Here is a 21,112-nt window from a genome sequence, read left to right as displayed (position 1 = left end):
AGGTAATAAAAAAATTTAAAATTAAAATAGAATAAAAAACTAAAAAAATAGAGCAATAAAAGTAAATAAAAATATTAAATTTTTCTCTTTGTGTTTCCAAAAATGGGTAAGAAAAGAAAGGAAAAAAAGGAAGAAGAAAACAATTTAAACAAAAACAAAAGCAAAGAAAACAAGCAAACACATGAATCAGCAAGCAGAATGAGTTCCGAATGAAGTTACTTCCAGTTTCTCCAGAACTGAAACACGGAAGCACTTTGTAGCCCAAACACTACTGCTGCCCTGGAGGATAGGATACTGTATGCAGGTGGAGGGGTTCTTGCTTGTGTTCTGGCGGGTGTGCTTGGAGGTTGCAGTTGGGCGGGGCTTGGTGTAGCGGCTCCTTTCTCCACTAGGTGGCGCTGCTTACCTTCTGGGGCTGGATCAGTGTGGTGCGCATGCGCCCGTATGTGGAGCCGGTGGAAGTGGCTTCGCTCCCAAACCCCTAGTCTCTGGGGCAGGAACTTCCTGCTCACCTACCTGTGATCAAGCACCGCTCCTTTATCTTAGGTCTTCATCCACTTCCGCCTCTACCCTGGCCTGTACCCTGTGTCCAAGCCGTTTGCCTGGCAGGTGGCACCTCCCTTCAGAGATTATCTCCGATCTGTTTGTGTTTCAAAACCCCATGCTTTAGGGACTCTGCGCCAACCCTCTGAGGGTAGGGTCTTGCTGGGCAATGGCTGGGTGCTGACTCACTCCAGAAAACGTTCATGACATGGAGCAGCGGCAGAGGTTTAGTGATCACAGCAAATCACAACACGCAGAAGGCACCAAGTTTCCCTGCACTTTGGCGTATTTGTCCCAATACCAGCAAATGCGGCTGCTCTCTGGGGTTTATTGGGACCTTTGCCTGTGGGGCAGTCTTAGGGCCTCTACCAAATGCACACCAAGCAGGGGACCACTTCTCCCCACGTGGCACACGGACCCCTCAGTCCTGCTGCCTGCTTGTGGGGCTTCGCCCTGCTTCTCCACCAGAGCGCCGCCAGGCACTGGCCGGGAAATTTGGGCTATATTCTGCTGTTTATAGAATCCTGGTGGTACTGAAACTCTCTCCTTTCTTCCCGTCCACGGTTTTGGGGAACTGATTTCTTGTTCAGTCCCCTGCAGGTGTTTTCACTCTCTCTTTTTCTCTCCAACTACTTTCGGGGGAGTGCTTTTCTTGCAGGATCCTGGGTGCCACACTCTCCCCCTTTCTCTTTTTCCGTCCTCTCTCCACGAAAACAGCTCGCTACCTTCTGCAGCCATCCCCTCCCCTAGTTCGCCTCTCTGCACCACAGTCCTGCCGAGTTCTGTGGCTGAGGTTATGCAGATTGTTATGTTATTCTCCAGATCAGTTTTCTCGGTGTGCAGAATGCTTTGGTGCTGAGCCAGCCGCGCTCCGGGGACGAGACGGCTCAGGGTCTCCATGCGGCCGCCATCTTCGCTCAAGCTCTTCCAGGGCTGATGCCTAACGTGGCTGTTAAAGCACCCACGTGGAGATGTGTGATCAGCCCTCTGCTCAGCACATTCGGAATCCAGCTATCCCTCGCTCTGTGGCGGCGGCAGCGTTCCTGATCCCTGCGGTTTCTGGGATGGTCCCTGGTCGGTCTACCCTCTCTCCTGCTGACCCTCTGTCGTCTGTTCTCAGTTCTGTGGCCATTTTGCTCCCTTAAAAACATACTCAGGTCGTGTCACGTTGTGCTGGTTCCATTTTCCCTCCAAGTGACAGCTGGCCTCACAGTGTTCTGCAGGGCCTTCCTGATCTCCATCCCCAGGTCTCTCTTGCACCCCACCTGGCTCACCCTGTTCCTTGCCACATTGGCTTCTTGCCCGTCTTACATACACAGAGCATGTTGCCTCTCAAGTGTGAGCCCTACTGGTCATGCTTACTGGAATGTTCTTCACCCAGGTACCCGTTTGTCTGACGGTGCCCAGATGTCACCTTCTCAGTGACATGTGCCCTGCCTACCCTCAGCCTCTCCTGTTCTTCTTCCCCAACAGCGCTGATCATGCTTCAGGGTAGTCCGTGATTTATTTATTTATACTATTTGTCGTTCGTTATGTTTTCTCATCTAACTCTTCGTAGCGCAAAGATCTTTGGGTTTTGTTTGGTCGCTGTTCCCAACGGCATCTTCAAAAGTGCACTGTAACAAGGTACTTACTATGGAAACTTCCGCTGTAAGTTTTTCTGTGAAGTAGGGGTCATGTATGGGTATGGACACAGTGTTAACAAGCAGGCCAGCCTGCCAGTCACTGTGACTGCTTTTCGTCTTCCTGGCCTGAACTTTGACTTTTCCTAGAATTGTAATTTTGGTTCTTTTACATTCCTGAACTTTCTTTCTGAGGAATCTGAGTACAGAATTCTCTTCCTAAACAGTCTTTGGTCTTCTCCGAGTCAACGTGCAAACCAAGGCAAGTACATATTCTTCAATTCTTTGTCTCCATTTCTTTCCAGTTTATATTAATGTGTGACCTACTCATTGTGGAAACTTCGTGAAGCCCTGTGACACTAGTGCTCCTGGCCACCCGGCACAAGGTTATGGCTGCCTGTGTTTTCTGTGAGCTTTTCATTATGTTTGGCCATTCCCTTTGCCACTGCACAAGGTCAGATATTTATTGTCCTTTCCTGGCCTGATTCCTCTCTTCTTTTTTCCTGTCCCTGGTCTTGTTCTGTCCACTGACTGTAAAACCCATGCCTAATTCTGTCTCCTTTTTATTTAAAAATCTGTCCTGGTTCTTCATAACTTGTGAAGTTAAAAAAAATGACATGGAATTAAGGCTGTGACAGCCTGGCACCAGCCCTTTGCTAAAAAGAGTGGAAACCATTTTTTCTAAAACTGCAGGTATTTTGTTGCAGATGTTCAGTGAGACTAGAGTCCCCATGAGAAAATATGTCTGCAAAACGATGGGTTAAACAAAGTTAAAAGTTTTTAGTCCTGGACGTTTTAATTTTCTAGTTGGTAATGTCAGTTGTTAAAGTGGTAATTTATATGTATTCCGTATAGGATGCAATGTTTAAAATACTTCATTTAAAAAATTATTATTGAGTACTTCCTAGATGTTAGTACCGTTGAAAATGCTGAGGATACAGCAATGAACAAGTCATGCAAGATCATTGGTTCTCATGGGGCTTACCGTCTAGTGGGACGCGCAGACAGAAGACGGCCAGGGACGGACGCAGGGAAGAAGGTTGGGGGCCTGGTCCTGCAGCGCCAGAGCCTGAGGAGCAGGGCTTTGTGGAGGGGCCGCGTCTGAGAGGGAGATTCACTGTGTTACCCTTTAGTCGTTTTGAAAATCAGGTAGAAATAGTGAGGTATATGTATATCTTTGCCTTATGAAAAATTGTGGCATTATATAAGGCATTAAACAGAAAGATATTTCAAGATCCTATTAAAGCAATATCTATATATGTCTCCTTGTAAATTAGTGCTAATGGTCAGTATAACTCAGACTATTTCAGATTTGGAATTTTACTTGCATTCATTTATTACAAAGTCAATACTCAGCTTAAAAATGAAAAAGATTAGTAATTATATAAGGTTTCAAAGAAAAGTACTAATGTTATGACCCACCTAACGTCATATGGTTTCAGAAGTGTCGTGAAAATGATTTTTTTACCTCATATTTATAGTGCATAGATAGCTTATTCTTCTTACTACTGTTAATTAATACTTTCATAGTAATTATAGAATACTTTAAATATGCATTATTCTTCTGACTTTAAAAGATCAGGCTTTTAAACAAATTAATTTAGAAAGATACTAGAAATGACCTGGACTTTCATAAATTCTTTCATAATTATTCTTAAAGAACATCAAAAATAATTTTTAGAAAACATTTGTTTCTTTGTGAATTCTACAAAATTCCACCTGGCTCCCAACCTCTTTACCCTTCTAGTTTGGTTGCAGCCTTGGAGGTCATTGTCTCACATAAAGGGGTGATTGTCCTTGAAAATAGATTCATTAGAAGTTTTCTTTCTCAGTTATACATTGTAGAGCAGAATGTAATGCTCACTAGTTAAAAGAACACACAATAAATAAATGGTAAATATAGGTACACATCAGATATGATGTGCAGAGTTCAAAATAAGTTGCTGGCTCTGTTGAAATGGTAACTAACAATTATAAATGGGAACAGGTAAGCTTTGAGCTAAATTTCTAATAGCTTAATAGTAACCTTGATAATGAAGTGGGAAGCAGATCAAAATGTGACATAGTAAAAATAAGGAAAAGCTGGGGGGTGTGATTGTATAGATGAGCTGTCTGCATGGTATGGATATACTAGTTTGTTTATAAACTCCCAAGTTGAGGGATGTATGTAGTGTTTCCAGTTTTTGGAGATTATGAACACAACTGATAAAAATCTCATCCTTGTAAATACCTAGAATGAGAATACAGGGTCTTACCATGTGTTTAGCTTTAGAAGAAACTGCTAAATGGTTTCCCAAAGTGGCTTTACCATCTGGCATCACCACCAGAAAGTTGCTTCTAGCCTTATTGGCACTTTGTATTGTCAGAGTTTTTGTTTTAGCTAATCTGTTAGGTCTGCATTTAGTATTCTGGTTTTATTTTGTATTTGCTTCTTGCCTAATTACATTGAGCACCTTTCCACGAGCTTGTGATCTGTATTCTTCGTTGAAGTGTTACATCTTTTGCTCAGCTTATTAATTTCAGTTGTTTGTTTTCTTATTATTGAATTTTGAGAGTTCTTTCTATATTCTGGGTATAAGTCCTTTGTCAGGTATGTGTTTTGTGGATATTTTGTGGCCTGTGTTTTCATTCTCTTACCTGTTTTATTTGAACTGCAGAAATTCTTAATTTGATGAAATCCAGTTGGTCAGTATTTTCTTTCATGGTATGTAGTTTTAATTTTGTATCTGAAAACTAACTGCCAGACCTGAGGTCATGCCGATTGTCTTCTAGTTTTTATTTTTTAAAACATCTATTTATTAATTTTTACAATTATTTATTTTTGAGATAGAGGAAGACAGTGCGTGCCTGAGAGTGGAGGGGCGGAGAGAGGAGGGAGAGGGGGGCTCCGAAGCAGGCTCACCGGTGGGCGCGCAGAGCCCCGTGTGGGGTTGAGCTCATCCACCCTGAGAAGAGATCAAGAGTCAGACGCTTAACCAGCTGAGCCCCCCAGGCGCCCCTGTCTTCTACTTTTTTTAAATAGAAAGTTTTTATAGAAGTTTTGGGTTTTACATTAAGATCTCTGATCCATTTTGAGTTAAAATTATTTTAATATTGCGTGACGTATACAGTGCATAAGGTTATTCAGTTATGTTTGCATTGAGTCTGTTGGACGCTAGTGAGAACTGACATCTTTGCATTATTGAATCTTCCCATCTATGATGCAGTCTGTCTTCATCTTTATTTAGGCCTTCCATTTCTTATCCGTGTTTTGCGGCTTGCAGAAGACACATCTGCATGTACTTTGTTAGATTTATGTAGAAGTATTTCGTGGTTTTGGTTTTTTTTGGACTTACTATAAATGATACTTTAAAACAGTTTTAATTTTCACTAATTGCTGCTGTATAAGAATGAGTCACGGGACCCACGTCCTATGATGCGTTAGCCCTGGTAGTCTGTTGTCAAGACTGTTAACCAGCCCTTGATAGTGTCCGGTTGCCGTTGTTAGCTTGCAGAGTCATTCGAGTGTCATCTCCTCCCCTTGCGTGTGGACGCGGTCACGGAGGGACACGAAAAGTGATTGCTCCACGTTTCGGACTAGTGGCAATATGAAACAACACTCCAGATCTCTTGACTCTGCCGGTAATGCTTCATAAACTCAGCGATTTGTGTTTGTGTGTTGGGGATTGTAGTGTGACGTTCTAGGGATCTCTCCGCAGTGTTGCCATTTAGTCAGATCACATGGCCTGCCGTGCATGGTTGATTTGAGAGAATTGAAGCTTCCACTCCAGGACCCCCTCTCCCTGGCTTGCCTCGGGAGCTGGAGTTGCCTGTGTCACAAGGAAAATATCTTACAAAGGAAGCATAAATCATTATGTTGTTCTGACCTTAATATTCTTAGTTTTTCAGAGATGTGGTATTTGTAGGCTGTGATGGCAGATAACAGCTGGGGGCTTGAGGGATAGGGCAGGTTCAGGCCTAAGTGGGCCCAGGTGGGATGCTGCCATGCCGGGGGGGGGGGGGGGCTCATCCAGATGTCACCGTGAGGACACTGGGCACCAAGCTGTGAGAGCAGTAGAGTGAAATGCAGAAATAGGCACCAAAAGGACATACCAAGATATTTTTGTCTAGTTTACCTTTGGAAAACAAGCTGTTTGATTGTCAAACACTTGTAATGTATCTTGGATTAATATTTCTCAATAGAAATACTGGTTAATTATGCTAAAATTAAAAACAAAAATTCCCCTGTGTATAATGGCATAGTTTCCTTGTTAAATTATGTTGCCTGCCTTCTTTAAAGGAAATTTTAGATGCCAGAGTCTTAATAGAGGAATCATGGATAAGCAATTTTTTTTTTTTAACAAAGAAACATGTATAAAACAAGGTTAGAAAAATGTAATTAGCTCCATGATGTCTTGAGATCTTAAGGAAAATAATATTAAAACAACCCACACTACTCACCTTATTAGAATTAGAAGACAAGTTAGGAGTGCTATCCGGCATGAACACTTTCATTTACTGTTCTTGATTTTGCCAAGAAATTTAAAACATGGGTTTTTAGCCAGTAGGACATTTGATTACATATTATGATCTTGAAAATCAGAAAGAATGTCAAGGAAAGTATCTATACCGTTGAGATTTAAAGTATTTTTATTTATTTATTTATTTATTTATTTATTTATTTATTTATTTATGTTTTTGGCCTTTGGTGAAATGGGACATTGAACATTTGTAGGAAAAAATGTCTTCCCCCATTTGGATATATCCTGTCTATGTTAGCTAGCATCTCATCAGTGTTTCTGTGAACTGAGGGGTTTCAGGTAGATTGGTAGTCCTTGATCTCCCTTGATTATCCAGTGCTTTTTTTTCTATTCTGATTTTTGTTTGGAACCAAACTCTTGGTTTCCAGTTAGAGCTGTTTTAGTTTAGTATTGTATGTTGAAGAGAAATCTTTTAATTAAAAATTATGTTTGTATTTGTTCATCTTTTAGATACTTAAAAACAAGTTTTTAAGCAATATTTTAAAAGCAATATTAACACCTCTTTCCACACTTGCTATTTCAAGATCAAAGTTGAAGTTTTTAATTAAAACTTTAAAACTGTTTTTTTGAACTTTATTTTAATTTTACCATGGAGATAGTTAATACTTAGTCTTCTATAAGCAATATTCTTTATGCTGTAATAGATCTTTGTTTTTACAGCAAATAAGTATTATACTTTTAACACTTCACAATTTTGGATCAGTTTAGCCAAAAAATTTGCCTATTTTAATCAGTTTTTTGTTCCATTGTCTTTTCTCTGTTCATTTTAAATTTCATTGATTTCTACTTTTTTTTTTACAACATTTTTTTCTTTCCACTTTAGTTTTAATTTGCCATTCTTTTTCCAGTTTCCTAGGATAGAAGTCTAGATTGATTTTAGACCCTTTCTTTTTCTTTTTTTAATTATAAGCATGTAAAGGTACAAAGTTCCTTTTAAGCCCTGCTTTATGGAATCCCAGAGATTTTTTTTCTTGCTGTTTTATCTGTTGTAATTTTTGATTGAATGTTTGACATCCTTCACCCTTAGATCAATAAAGACTGAAGTATATGTGTAACTACCTTGAATTCTGTCAGAATTTACATCATATGTTTAGAACTTTTCTTATTAGATGTGTCTGCATTTAGGATTGTTATATTTTCTTGTTGAAGTGATCCTTTTATGTCTTTGAAATGATCTTTTTGTGTTTGTTAATACTCCTTGCCTTGAAGAATTTTTGTTTTTCTTTCTATTAGTGTGGCCACTCCAGCTGTCTTATGCTTAGTGTTGGTGCGGTACATATTTCTAAATCCTGTTGCTTTCACTTGATTTGCATTTATCTGTTTCATGTCCTTTGTTGTATTATATTTGAGTGTTGCATATTACCTTTCATAACTTTTCATATCTTTCATATCTTTCATAACTAAAACCTGCCATCTTATTCTTTGATTCATATATTCTTTGCTCCTATTTCCTGTTTTTATCTTTATTTTGGATTGGGTATTTTTTAGGGTTCCATTTGATTTCCACTGTTGGCTTTTTGGTTAAATCTTTTTCCTCCTTTATTTTAGTAATTGCTTCAGAGCTTTTACTCTGTTGATTGTTAAATTCAAATAATAATCAGATACTTCGTATCAAGTGGAAGGACCTTACACATGTGTGTTTTCATCACTGTTTACCTTTATCTTTTGCTGCTATTGTCATACATTTAATTTTTATGTATGTTAAAAAAGCCACAAAACTTTGCAAGTAATTTTCATTTAAATAAATCACATATTGAAATGAAATCTATTATAAGTACCCCCATTTGCCATTTCTGGTGTTCTTTATTTCTTTGTTCAAATCTGCAATTCTATCCTGTGTAATTCTCTCTCTGCTGGAAGAATTTCCCAGTTTATGGTTTATGTCTGCAGGTGATTAACTTCCCCAGCTTTTGTTTCTCTAACAATCATTATTTTTTCTTCATCTTTGAAGGATGATTTTATTAGATATAGAAGTCTAGGTTGAGAGTTTTATTTTCCTTCAATGTTTTCTGTCATTATCTTCTGTTCTCTGTTATTTCTGATGAAAAATCTTTTTGTTCCTCCAGATATAGATTATTTTTTCACTTTTAACATTTTCTTTTTAAAATTGCTTCCCAGCAGTCATATTTTGATGTACCTTGGTGTGTTTTCTTTTCTGTTTTCTGTTTATTTCCTTTGGGATTTGTTACATTTCTTTGATTTGTGGATGGATTCTCTCCCACCCCAATTTTCAGGTCATTATTTCAATTTTCAATTTTTTTGTTTGTTTGTTTTCTTCCTGACTCACTGTACCCACCTTGAACCCTTCTCTCGTGGAATTTTAATAGTATGTATGTAAGCCTGTTTGATATTGTCTGACAGATTGCCGAATCTCTCCGCATTTCCTTTCAGATTTATTTTAATCCTCCAGTCTTCTCATTTAAAAAAAGGTCTTTAAATTCACTTGCATGTTTATAGTAGCTGTTTTAAAGAATATGCTTGCTCATTCGGTCTCTGTGTGATAGTTATGTTTGTCTGTACTGACTTACTTGCCTTTCTGTTTATGGGTTCCTTTTCGTTGCTTCTTTGCAGGTCTAGTAATTTTGACTGGATTTTGGATCTTGTAAATTCTGGGTTTTTTTGTGGTTTATTATATAGTGTTCTTTTAAATAATGTCGTGCTTACTTCCAGCAGTCACCTGAGTCACTTGAGAATCACCTTCATCCTTTGGGGTTTTGAGTGGAGTGGGTCTCACTGTGGACAGGGTGCACCGATACTAAGATAAGCCTTTTGTGTGTGTCTCCCACAGACTTCGGCTGCTCTTCCTCTAGTCAGAACCCGAAGATTCCCATACTTACATGATGGCTGTGAATCATTTTGCTTGTGGCTCCGCTATTTGCTTTTTTCTGGCCTCCTCAAGGAATTTTACGTTACTCACATTTGACTGTAGTGTTCAGCCCGGGAGCCATGGAACTACTGTTCAGAGTTTTGGAGCTATGTTTGGTCAACTTTCTTTTCACATGTGCTTCCCTGAACATCCAATTCCAGTTGGTTCATCTCTGTGGCCTGTAGGAAGTGCTACTCTTAAGTGTTGTATTTGGGCCCCTGCACTGTGGTTGTGGGGTTGCTGCTTGGCATAAGTCCAAAGTTGTCCTAGGCTGCATCTCCTTTGTTTCTCTTCCCCGGGCTCACAGTCCTATTCTGTGCATTGTTAAATTTCTGAAAATAGTTGTTTGCGGTATTTTGTCCAATGTTTTCCTTGTTTATAGTGGGCCCAATTGTTCCATCATGGCTGGGAGTTTGTTTTACTTTATAGTTCTTGAACCTGTATCAGTCTATGTGTCTTTTTGAAAAAAAAATTTTTTTTAATGTTTATTTTTGAGAGAAATTGACAGAGTGAGAGCAGGGGAGGGGCAGAGAGAGGGAGACAGAATCTGAAGCAGGCTTCAGGCTCCAAGCTGTCAGCACAGAGCCCGATGAGGGGCTTGAACCCACGATCCGCGAGGTCATGACCTGAGCCGAAACTGGATGCTTAACCGACTGAGCCCCCCAGGCGCCCCTGTGCATGTCCATTTGGTAATGAAAAGCAAGTATTTTAAGGTACTTTAGAGATACACAATCCTTCTGTATGATGCCACTTCATATGTTCTTCTAAGTAACGTGACATTGATGAATCTGTTATTGTTATTTTCATTTTACAGAAAGAGGAGCCTGAGCTAGGAAACTATAGGGATTTGGTTTTTTGTTTACAATGCATGTAAGCAAATCTAATTTCGTTTTGAGATCCTTTTGTACTCTTTTTAAAAGAAGTTACAGAAGTCTGGGTCAATGGTATTTGCCATTTTGAGCTACTATTGATTCTTTGTTTTGCATATTTGTCAGGTTGCTTATATGGGTTGCTCTGGGATAGGAGGTGTGGAAAAGTTAGAAAACAAGGTTAGATATTAATATAATTGCAGAAATGGGCTTTTATTTATTTATTTATTTTGCCCGTTTTAACATCTGTGCTCCTTTCTTTGAGGGGAATAGCTCATTAATTTTTGGTGGATGAATGTCCTGTTTCCTTCTTTTGGGAGTCACCATGCAAATATGTGAGACACTGGAGCAAGTGCTGAAATATGAAACCGTGGCAGGTGTCCTGCCTAAAGTGTACCTGTGGAAGTACAGGTTTTGTACCTTTTGCTTCTTATATTTCCAAGGGTCTCGGTGCAAGCTCGATTTTCAGCCTTGGTCTCTACCCTCTTTCAGATCTTTTGTTTTTTAATTGTTTATTTTAATTTATATTTATTGAGAGACACAGAGACAGAGCATAAGCGGGGGAGGGGCAGAGAGCTGGGGAGACACAGACTCTGAAACAGGCTCTGAGCACAGAGACTGATGCGGGGCTCAAACTCACAAACCGCAAGATCATGACTGGAGCTGGAGTTGGACACTGAACCGACTGAGCCACCCAGGCGCCCCATGGTCTTTTTATAATTTGCCAGTTTGCAGGCTTATTTTGCAAACTGGTAAAATACATCTACACGTACATATGTGGGTTTAGTGTGGTATTATTTTTATGTGGCTGGGAAGGAAAGATGGCCTTCTGGTTAGGGTCTCCTGCGTCTGTAAGACTTCAGTTGGTTAGTCGATAGTCACAGAGGACAGAGTACCTCGCAGGATAAATGCAGTGACATAGAGATCTCTGGTCCGTGAGGATGCCTGTCCAGAAATGGGCACCTTGACTGTTGTGTGGGGCAAGGGGGTGGGTGGGCGTGGCTTAGAAGAAGGGCCTTGCTCAGGGTGGACACGGCCAGCTTTCCTGGCCGACTACTTCCACAAGCCTTTTAGTTAAGCCCGTCCTTTTTTTTTTTTTGTTAATTTATTTTTGGGAGACAGAGAGTGACACTGTGAGCAGGGGAGGGTCAGAGAGAGAGGGAGACACAGAATCCGAAGCAGCCTCCAGGCTCTGAGCTAGCTGTCAGCACAGAGCCCGACGCGGGGCTCAAGCCCAGGAACTGTGAGATCATGACCTGAGTCGAAGCCGGCCGGACGCTCAACCAACTGAGCCCTCCAGGCGCCCCAATCCCTTCTTCTTAAAAACAACTTACTTTCCCCCCATTCCTCCGAATAACATGATCATACAAATGCAACGACGAGCAGAACGCCTAATTTAAAACATGGAAGCACCTGTCCTCTGGGTGAGACCTCTCTAACCTCGCAGCTGGCCTTCCACAGAGGGGCCCGCGTGTCCGAGCCGGCGCTGAGGAGGGCCCCAGGGACAGAACGGACTGCATCGATGCAGTCTCTGAGTTTGAGCTGTTACTGCAGCACAGCTCTGCGCATAGCTGTGGAAACCATTCATCCTGAAGGCCTCCCTCCATGGAACTTTGCTTGGCAATTCTGTTTCCATGGAGAAAGCAAACACATACATGGTAGGGATCCATGTCTGTTTGTGTTTGCTCCTGCGCATATGTGTGCGCCTGTGTGCGTGTGCATGTGTGGTTTTAATATTATCACAACTAGTGGGCGTGGCTGAGAGGCTTTGCGATGTGCTAGTAATATGGAAACAGGTGGCGCCCCAGTGCTGCTTCCTGGTGAGGGTGGCTGCAAACTTGAGTGTGCTCTCAGGGTACTTTGGAGGTGGGGTGTGATATTGCAAGCATCCATCAGACTCTTTTGGTTAATTTTCCTTTATTGACATTCTTTTCTAATTTCATCATATTGAGGCTATATAACACATAAAAACCAAATAAAGGCACAGTTAAAAACTATATTGGATGAAATGATAACCTACAAGAGTTTATTAAAATGTGCTTTAATATTTTTCACAAAAACGGTCTGCAGATGATGAGACATTACAGCGTGCTCACAGTGCCGCTCTGGAGAGCTTTGCCTGCACAGGCAGCTTATGGGGAGAGCCCGAGCTCCAGTAATAACTCTACAGATTTAATTGGACCTCCATCCGAACTCGTAAGTTGACGTGGAAGTTCGCATTTCCCTCATCACCTTCTCGGATCCTTCTCTATTCTCATTAGCTTCTCCATTTCCTCTTAGGTGGGCAACGTTGTGTGTCCCTTCTGTCCCTCCAGGGAGGCTGGGTTTCCTCTGGCACGTACGCCACTATGGGTCCCCGCGGTTTTCAGAGGGAAATCAAATACAAATTAGCTTTGAGTATGGAGTATGAGATCCCAAAAAAGATTCATTATTTTTAACTAAAATCTGAAGGAATTCTTTGTAGAGGAAGTGATTTGGTTTCACTTTTATATTTACATCTTTAGTTTTTTCAGCATTGTCTCTGAGCTTAAATTATTTAAGAATTACTGCTAAGTTAAAATGGCTGCTTTCTTTTTTTTGGAATATGAACTATTACAGTTATTTTCATATTTGAGATCATAGAGAATCATATAATACATGGTACTGTCATATATTCATGTCTAGAATTGTTTTATATATACCACATTTTGTGGCCAGCATATAAGCAGAAAGCTTGAGGAAAAAAACTACTTAATTAAAAATTAAACGATGAATTAAAACTTAAATTATGCAAAACTAATAAGCTGCATTACCAAGGCCAACAATTAAAACACTGTACTATATTCAGGAAAGATGCTAACATTTTTAACATTTGTTTTATGTTAGAATTGCAATCTGCAGTGTATGCTATTTTGGAACATTTATTTTGAAGAGCTCAGCATGTCTGAATTAAGGCACAAGTCAATGGTCTACGATTTTTAATGGTTATAGAATTTATCATAGATTAAAATCCTTGATAAGACATACAGCTACAGAGGAAAATATTCCAGGGTTTTTTTTAATGTTTATTTGTTTTTAGTAAGTTCCAGCCTCACATCAGCATATTTGATTACATTTGTTTGTTGCAGTGTGCAGGTCATTAGTGCAGAAATGCACTCAATTGATGGGGCGCCTGGGTGGCTTAGTAGGTTAAGCTTCTGACTTCAGCTCAGGTCATGATCTCACCATTCCTAAGTTCGAACTCTGAGTTGGGCTCTGTCCTGTCAGCACAGAGCCTGGAGCCTGCTTCAGATTGTCTCCCTCTCTCACTACTCCTTCCCTGCTTGTTCTCTCTCTCTCTTTTTCTCTCTGTCTCTCAAAAATAAACATTAAAAAAAAAAAGAAAGAAATGCATTCAACTGACAAAGTCCAAAAGCATTCTGTTAGTCATTTTCTTTGATAAGAGTTTTCTCCTCTTTATTCATGTATAATGGATGCTGGACCACAATAATACTAATCACTAAAGTTTTGAACTCTAGGAACTTTCTATAAATCAGTATTTAAGTAAAAATAAGGATACTTAAGCTTATGAAAATATCCATTAAAGAATTTAATGTGATTCCACAAAAACAGATTTTTAAGTATATATATTCTATTTTCAATAAGCCCGACATAGTAACATCCATACTGATAGAGAGCACAGCTGACTAGCCATGTGTCTCTGGCCCCGGTGTTCGCGCCCTTGACACTCAGGTGCTGGGCGCTCCCGCGGCTGAGGCTGAGCGCGGTCCCCTCTTGGGGAGGAGCGCCCTCTACAGTCCAGCACTGTCAGCGGAGCCTTCCCGGGCCGACCGTCTGGGCACACCTGGGGGCAGGTGTCGGTCGGGCAAGGGCGCTTTGCCGGGCACTCAGCACACGAAGAACAATAGAGCTCTTTGAAGTTTGGCCTCTAGAATGTACGGTTTTGGTGCAGAAAGCCGTCAACTGATCATCTTAAAATAGAATGGTAAGATATTCCTGAAAGACGCCCAAGGTTTCATGGGGCCACCGAGGGGGCGGTGGGGTAGAAGTTGGTGAAGAGTGTGCGCACCTGTTTTCCTGCCGTCGCTTCTGCCCCCATCCGCCCCCACAGACGACACACAAACACACACCAGCGTTTGTGGGGGCTGCGGGGCTGCGCAAGGGCCCGAGCGGTTTGCGGCCCCCGCCCCGGCAGCCCGCTTTCCGGAGGGCTCACCTCGCTCTGCCAGGGCCTGGCGGAGCCTTCGGTGCGCCCCTTTTTAGTGTCCGGCACTGGCCGCATTTGAAGACGTTTGGGCTCAGCGTCAGGGGTGACTGAACACGTTTCCTGTGCATCGCGGCGCGAGGTGAGATGGGCCGGGTGAAGCCCCGCGTGGGTGAACGGGTGAGCGCAGGTGCCCGGTGTGCGGGCCTCGCGTCTACTCTCCTTATTGTGAAAACCTTTTTTTATCAGCGATAACAGTTAAATGCGTGACTGAGAGGACCTTCTGGGTGTGGCGAGCGGGCCCCTCACCCGAGGGAAGGCCACATATGAGTGTCCCTCGTTGTGTTTTTGGAGGAGATTGATGACACTTGAACTTGGTGTAAAACAGTTTGAGCAGTTTTGAGATTCTCAGAATGTCGCCAGGTGCCCGCGTGCAGGTGGGCAGTTTCGTTTATCGGTGAAGGCGGGGAAGACCCTCGGGTGCCCCTCCAGGAGGCCCCTGAAGGTGCCCGCGCTGCCCAGCGCTTCCTGAGGGAGCCCTTCCCGCCCAGCAGCTCGCTGCTTTGTCCTCCAGCGTTTTCCAGCTGTTCCGTAGGTTTGTGTGGAGCGGTTTTCCCATTGTATGGGGGAACTTTGACAGTGACAGCATTGAAAGGTGTGTAGGTCACAGTTTCCGTGGCAGATCCTGTGGTGCAGCACGGATTTCCCAACAGCGTCCCATACTTACTTTATTGAAAGACTCGAGGTGGTTTGGGAGAGTTGGGTCTCTTGAGAGAAAATTATATGCATTTGCTCCTCTTAGTAAATTAAGTTACAGTTGCCGCTAAAATGTGAATTTATACTATAAATTATCGTTGCGGCTGCCATTTACAATGAAGTTAGTGCTTTGTTCCTGTAGCATGACCGTTGTTACCAAACTTAAATAAAAAATAAAAAACATGCCGGAAATATCGAAGTTTTAAATTCATGTATACTTTACAATCCATTTTCTAAGGACATTTAATAGTAAAATATGGTTTGTTGAGTGAGCAGTGTTCTGCTTTTTGAGATTTACTGAATTGAATATGCCACTCTTTCCTGAGTCCCCAAATCCTCTTTGCAAAGTAAATTTTAAAATAAATTATGTGGTATGTTTGAGTTTAAGTCTTTTCCTTTTGCTTTCTTGGGAGAAATGTTCTAGATAAGAAACCATCTAATTAGTTTACCATGAACAGTTTCTATACCGCCACATATTTGGCATTTTCTTTAGGTCAGGGTTGTCTGTATCACCGTCTGAGATGGTGGGAAACTGCTGAACCCATGCTTTTGGTAAGGGGTATAAGACGTGTGATGTCACTGCTCGGGGCCTTCAGCACCTGTCATGCTCCCCCAGGCTCCCCGAGCAGGGCCACGTGGGGGTGACCGTGCCCTTTGATTTCCCTGGTCCTTCCCCAGCTCTGTCTCCGGAAGCCTTATTCGCCCGTCCCTTGTATCCGAACCGTATTCTCGTAGAGGCCATTCTTTTCACCTTTACCTTCATCCTGCAGAGTGGTGAGCTGTGTCCCTGGCAAGAGAGGACGCTTGGCCCCTCCCCCGCCTTGGTTACAGGGCTAGAGGTCCTTTCAGAAAGGAGGAGCACAGCTGTGACAACACGTGCTCCCTGTCCACCAGGACTTCCAACTTCGTGCATCTCAAACGTGACAGTGCTGCTTTGCTTCTGGAACCTGTTCTTTTTTCTTTTTTCTATTTAAATTCATCTGTCAAATCTTAAAAACTAGTTACTCGTATTCTAATGGTGCCAGACATTTAGTAGATGGTGTGGATTGAATTGCATCCTCCCAAAATTCAAATTTTCAAGCCCTAATCCGCAGCGTGACTATACTTTTGGAGATCAAATGAAGCCCTAAGGGTGAGGCCTTGATAGGATGGGGTTAGTGTCCTTACAGGTGGAGGCCCGGACAGCTTGTGGGCCTCCTTCCCTCCCCTTCTCCTCCCTCCCTCCCTCCGTCAGTCCTGTCCCCACCCCCAGATGAGGACTCAGTGGGAAGAGAGCCATCTACAGGTCAGTCGAGACTTTTTGCCAGAATCTGACCACGCTTGTCCCTGCCCTTGGACTTGCCTCCAGAGCTGAGGAAAGAACGGTCAGTCATTTTAGCTGCCTGGTCCATGGTTCGTATTTTGTTAACAGCATTCGGAGCTGGCTGAGGCCACAGACAGTTGTTGCAAGTGCTGTTCGGCGCTAGAACCAGCTTGCCGTCCTTGAATCAGTTTGTAGATCGGGTCTTCAGAAGGAAACGACTGGTGACGCGTAGAGTGGGGAAACTCACTGCAAAGATCACCCTCCTGTGCTGCTTCGGTTTCCCTGTCCCTACGGTTTCCTGGCTCCTCTGGAACTCTGGAAGAACTTTACTCTGATTCATGGTGTGTCTGTGTATCATGTACAGACAAGCGCACGCTCTTAAGTGTGCAAATTGATGACTGCTCATCAAGTGAACGCACCCATGTAATCAGCATCAGGATCAGGGATACAGTACCAGACACCTTCTCTCGCTGTGTTCAGCCGTCACGGAGCCCCCATCTGCCATGGAAGACAACCATCACAGCTAACTTGTTGTTCAGCAGTTGTGAAGTAGGCTGTTTCTTCCATATGGTGTTTCTGATTTGAATCTAATCTTCAACTTGACCCTGATTTCTGCCTGGTTTTGTTTTTGATTTTTTCTTTAATTTAGCATCTTTTATATTGTTGGCCTTTAACCTGTTAACAGTCTAGTCCTGTTCGATCCCCCTCCCCAGTTTCTTCACTGCGTTGTGGACAGAAAAGACTGTTTTACAGGTTTAGGAAATACATTTCATAAGCCCCTATAAATAAATGAAATGCCTGTATCAGCTTTATTTTGCAAATCCTGAAATTCAAACTTCAAAGTAGAGTTTGTGGTTTAATTTGCTTATGTTTTAGCTTCGTATGCACATAGACCTCTGTGGGGTGCCATTTCAGGGACTATTCCATTTTTGAATGCTCTTCTAATGAGGTATTAGATCAGAGGTGGCATTACATTTTGGAGGGGCTGCTGATTACATGCAGTTTGCATATTATTACATTGCCTTTTCAGGTGACATCAACTTTCTGGTGTGATACCAGCTCAGTGTCCGGGATTCTTAGCTCTGAGTTTATATGTAAAATGGAAAGGCTGCTTATGTCTTGTTTGCGCGTGAGTCAGAGTTTCCTACTAAATACATTTCTGAGATTCTCAATGGCAGTTACCCAAAATGTATAATTTAATTGGCAACTCCTTCATCATCTTTTATACAACAGTTCAAGAATATTCAAGTTCATAAGTGAGATAAACATATTATCCATATCTTAAGCTGATAAATACATTGCAGTTTTATCAATATCTTCTTTATAGATATTTTATTAATTTTTTAAGTAAAGTAATAAATATTCTGCCTGAAATGGAAAAAGGCTAAAGAAGAGTAGATTTTCTTTTGAAAATCTAACATGAGATCAGCTTATTTTTGAGTTACATTGTTTTTAAGGCACATAAATGAGTTTTGTATATAGGTTAAATGGTTTATCAGTAAAAAGTAGAATGGCATATAGACCTATTTCTTTATGCTAAATATATCTCATTTGCATATAAACACATGTATCCTTCACACGCCTATGCACACATGCACATATACTTGCACACATACACACACATACTTAGGAGCGTGAATGTGCATAGTACAGGAATTGACCTTACTTGGTTGCTAATGCCATTGATTTTTAGAGAATATGGTAATGTTTTTAGTAATAAAATCATCGACGAGGCATCTTACCTTGACCTGTCCTGCTGGTAAGTGATGTACTAACAAATATCCGCAAGCTGCCTCTAAACATACATTTATGTTGATTAATTAATCAGTTAATATTGTTAGTAATGTCACCAAGCCCAGTTTCTCTCGGCCTTTGAAAAGATTTTGTTTTTATTGGAGTGGTAAAGGAGCTCTTTTATGCAGCCGTCTACCCAGTCTAGGGCTTGCTGTAAACAGGATATGATTTAGTAAAAGTATAATCGGAGAATGGAGTGAAAACGGAGTTCGTCTTTGTAGTCCTCGGGATGGCTGTAGCTTTCAGGGGTGCTGAGCACAACACAGACCTGGGTTCTTGGCCACAGGGACCCAAAGAGAGTTGTTAGATAATTTTTTGTTAATTGACCACCTCTGTAAATCTGCAGGTCCGTGGAGTGGACCTAGTTAATATCCTAGTTAAAATGTCTCTTGAGTTCCATAAAATGCTCCAACAATGTTGGCACTGCTCTACGTACATGACCGTTCTTTGTGAAGCAGAAGCTTGCGTTTTCTTGCTTAAATTGCTGTGCTGTTTGCATCAACAGCATAGTGGAAGGTTTGATGCCCCACTCCTGCACTTGGAGTCTTGTGCTTGGGAGAAAGTAGAGGGAAGGGGAGGCCGCTGGCAGGGCACTGACTTGAAGGCACACTTCCTGTAGTTTATTGCACCTCCGGTTTTAATAGCAAGCATGATAGAAACGTGTCTTTTTGATGGCAGGCCTTTTTCTTTTCATGAAGATTCTGTTGCTCCTTAGCTTGCACAGACTGCAGTGCTAGGTTAGAAGACCGACCCTTCCCTAGTTGCATTTTAATATCACCTAAATATCATTGCACTTAATGTCAAATACATTTTGATCAAGTTATGCCATGTTGAGTTAGTTTCTCAGTAGGTTTATAGAGGAATGATAAATAATGTTATGTTTATGGTGTTTCGATTTGAGGATTCTTTTTGTTTTTGTTTTTTGTAAACTCAGAAAGTCCAACTCATCAGTAAAGTACCCTTGACTAAGCCCAGGGAGGGTGGACTGATCACTGCTCTGGTCTGTTGGACGTGGACCAGTGGAGTCTGCTGGGAGAGCCGGGGGCTGCCTGTGGCATCAGGGGACGGAAGGCCCCGGGGCGGCGCCGGAGCCACTTACTCGCCGCTTCTGACTGCGTCAGATCGCATGCCCTTTGGAAATACAACCGAAAGTGCTCAGTTGCCCGGACATGATTTATTCTATGATAGAGCTTAAAATTTATATATGCCTTAAAACAGCTTCAGATGGAGTCTGTAAATATCCTAGTTAAAATGTCTCGTACATCTATCCCACATCTGTAGTTTTGTGGATGTGTATTTGTAGAATAAAGATGGTATTTTTGAATATGTTAAATTTTTTTCATATAGCTTTCTCTATTTTGAATATGGCTTGTTTTATGGGGAAAAGCCATATTAGTGTAGCCAAATTCAGAATTCATTTTTGTTGGTGAAATTGTATTTTTGTCCTTTATTAGTGATTAAATAAGATAGGGATATATTTAAAAATTAATAGCTTGTGTCTTGTACGTAGAAAGAAAACAAACACTGGACATTTTTGACAATATGAAAATTAAAAAAAAAAGGTTAAGTAAGGTCTTGATGTGAGATGTGAACTTTCTTTTGCAGGTGAGAACAAACTCTATGCATATAAAACACAAAACTGTACTTACTATTTATAGATGAAAGAGTAGTTTATATTGTGTCTCTCGGACTCTATTTGCACTGACTTGTCTATGAGCAGTGTCCTTGTCAGCTACTAAAGATCATCTTCTTGCTTTCTTTTCCCAGCTAACAGTTAGGGCTCATGTAGACTAGAGCGTCTAATTCTGTGTGCCTTTCCACCCCTTTCCCCCCTATTCAGTGACCTCGGGTACGTGTCACTCCATGCATGTGGCTGATCATGATCGTGGGTACTTTGGATTGTGATGTGAGGTGGTAATATGTTTTAAGACAAATTGTAAAATGAAGTCCAACCCAGGAATGCTTTAACATCAGATCAGTATAGAATTATCACTTTTACAGGATTTATTTGTGAGTTGAAAGATTTGTTTGAAAGATTCATAACATCTCCTGTATTCCTATCTTGTCTTCCTCCAAGCTTTCACTTTTGTTTTATCATAGGAATTACCTTGACTATTTTCTTCGAGAAGATGGTGTGTTCTTGATTGTGTAAATATCTGTAATAAATTCTTTTAAAAAAATTTTTCTTTAAATGTTTATTTATTTTTGAGAGAGACACAGAGTGTGAGCAGGGGAGAGTCAGAGAGACAGGGAGACCCAGAATCCGAAGCAGGCTCCAGGCTCTGAGCTGTCAGCACAGAGCCTGATGTGGGGCTTGAACCCGTGAACCATGAGATCATGACCTGAGCCGAAGTCAGCGGCTTAACCAACTGAGCCACCCAGACGCCCCTGTAATAAATTCTTAAAGTTACCTGTAAATGACCCCCACGGCTTTCAGCCCTGGCAGGTAAGATGATCCATGTTCCCTGGACCTGGTCAAGCCAGGATTCTATATATTATCTAATGATTGGAACGTCATTTGTTGCTTTGTTTATCCATCTCTTCAACATGTGTTTACTCAGGTTACATCATGCCTGATGGGTTCTTGGTGTGGGGTTCAGCTGTGCACAAAGCTGGCTGTGTCTCTGACGGAGCCCCCTCATTAGGAGGGTCTGAA

At 41.6% G+C, this 21,112-nt stretch overlaps 1 protein-coding gene and 1 long non-coding RNA gene across 10 annotated transcripts in view; one reads left to right on the top strand and one right to left on the bottom strand.

Moving 5' to 3' along the window:
* The window catches only part of ZNF407 (zinc finger protein 407), a 473,145-nt gene that overhangs the window by 78,150 nt on the left and 373,883 nt on the right, over positions 1–21,112 (top strand). The gene's annotated exons all lie outside the window — the stretch shown is intronic.
* LOC115277553 lies at positions 12,425–14,723 on the bottom strand. The gene is made up of 2 exons (XR_003902411.1): positions 14,469–14,723; positions 12,425–12,766 (listed from the first exon to the last, which is right to left on the bottom strand). It is a non-coding gene; the product is annotated as an uncharacterized LOC115277553 (long non-coding RNA).

The sequence above is a fragment of the Suricata suricatta genome, chromosome 14 (genome assembly GCF_006229205.1).
Source record: "Suricata suricatta isolate VVHF042 chromosome 14, meerkat_22Aug2017_6uvM2_HiC, whole genome shotgun sequence".
In the NCBI taxonomy this organism is placed as follows: Eukaryota; Metazoa; Chordata; class Mammalia; order Carnivora; family Herpestidae; genus Suricata; species Suricata suricatta.
This window is presented reverse-complemented; position numbering and strand designations above follow the sequence as displayed.